Source organism: Penaeus monodon, chromosome 20 (assembly GCF_015228065.2).
Source record: "Penaeus monodon isolate SGIC_2016 chromosome 20, NSTDA_Pmon_1, whole genome shotgun sequence".
Lineage (NCBI taxonomy): Eukaryota > Metazoa > Arthropoda > Malacostraca > Decapoda > Penaeidae > Penaeus > Penaeus monodon.
Window position 1 is genome coordinate 30,657,961 of NC_051405.1, and position 1,971 is coordinate 30,659,931.

The window sequence follows — 1,971 nt, forward strand, 5'->3', positions numbered from 1 at the left end:
TCAGGATATTACAAAAACAAAAAAAAATCTTTTGTTATGCTGAGGAACTTTGTGAATGTGATGCTGAGCCAAATTTTTTGAGTGGTGTGCTTTTGTAATTGGTGCCGTAGCCATGCCATGTCCCTTTTGCACGCATTAGGGTTGCTGTAGCCAAGTTGAAGTTTTGCGTTTTTTCTCAGATGTCAACAGTGATAATTAGTCCTTAAAAAATTAAAATTCTTATGTACTTCCCCAAACTTTCATATAACATGTCTTACTATGCATATTTTATATATAATTTGATCATTTCATGAGTTTTCAGCTTTTTGTCATAATAGTATATGAATCCTGGTCTCTGATATCCATAGCAACTTGGCTGCTTCATCCAGAGTGCTTACACTAAAGGGTTCCTGGTACTTGTTTATAAAGAAACATGCTCACATCATGATGCATTGCTGCATTCCTTAAGGTGATACTTTTCACATGTGTTCTAATATGCAATACAAATGTTGCTCTCTTAGACTTGATGCAAAGAAGTTGCTAAAATGGATTATTTGCCAGGACTGCAATAAAAAATATTACCCTGATCTTGATCATTAACCCTCCCCCCATTCAGTTGTTATGATATTGCATTGTAATAATATCAGTGATGAAGGGCTTCCATTTGGTGTAGCTAACTCAGGGTCAGTAATGAATGGATTACAGATGCCTGTAAACTGTTGTTTTCTTTATTGCCATAATTTTTTTTAAAGGAACAACAGTACCATGGGTGTGGTTGGTCCCAAATAACTTAATCCACAGATTTGGTCTTGTGATCTAAAATTGCATTGTGAATTGTGGCTATCATTATTGTATGTGTTCAGGTATATATGGTTTTTAGTTTTTGAGTTCACAAATTATGCTAGATTCTCAGGCTTGTCATTCTTATCAGTATGTGAAGTTATCAAATATTTCCTGTTCTTGAATTTGGTGTTTATTTACTTGTTTGCAGTCTTGTCTTCTGCTTGTAAGATGCTTTTGCTTAATTATTCAGTGGGAGAAAGTATGAATGAGTAATGATTTTGTATGCCTATTTAATAGTAATGAATGCAGTATGATTCCAAAATTACAGAATATGCTAATGTTTTTGTTTGTTATTTCCTCCAAAGTCTGGTGTAATTTACTAAAGTTCTCATAGAGATTTGACTAATTTTATAACTGATATAATGATCATGTATAGGACATATATTTTTATGTAGCCTGGCATTAGGTCTTACAATTATAAAATGAAAAATTTCATTGGTGATCGGCTTAAGACTATTGTAAAATTCCTTAACTGCAAAATGAGCCTTAGGAAAATCAAATTCATATGTATACTAATAATACAAAATCTGTTAGCGATTTTTACTTCTATATAGTCGAGTAGTCTGAGATGTGTCTAACATTCACCTTTTATGTTTGTGTAATAGAGGCAAGATTTGCCTATTATGTAGTTACCTTTAGTTCCAGAGGCATTTTGCAGTAAGTTTTTATCTTAAATCAAACATTGCGTTTTAGAAAAAGTGAAGACAACAGAATTTTTAACAAGAAGACATACACTGTATACTTTTTTCTTAGCTTGAAGTCTTTCCAAGTTTTGATGTTGCATTTTTTTAGAAGCAGCAGTAGGTTGTGTATATAGTACCTACAAGTTTAGATGTCTAGACAATAACAACTCTTAGATGTTTATTGTAAGCAGTGATAGGTTTTCTTATGTCATATTAGACACGCTATACCAGTGTAGATAGAATTCAGGAAGAATACCTGAAGATAGAATTCAGGTAGAATCCGTGATATGTGCGAGGGTCAAAGAAGTGAAAAAAAAAATTATACAGCTGTTGAAATATACCATAGATCTCAAGAACAAGAAGCTAAGAGAGATGGCTGCTCTTCATAATCTGCAGGTGGCATAGGGAATCTTTTATCATATAGGTTTGCTAAGAGTTCAATAGGTCATGGACATTTTTCTTCCAC

General features: G+C 33.0%; 1 protein-coding gene across 1 annotated transcript in view; it reads left to right on the forward strand.

The window, feature by feature from the left end:
* The window catches only part of LOC119585967 (kinesin-like protein unc-104), a gene marked incomplete in the record, with an annotated part of 145,723 nt that overhangs the window by 112,577 nt on the left and 31,175 nt on the right, over window positions 1-1,971 (forward strand).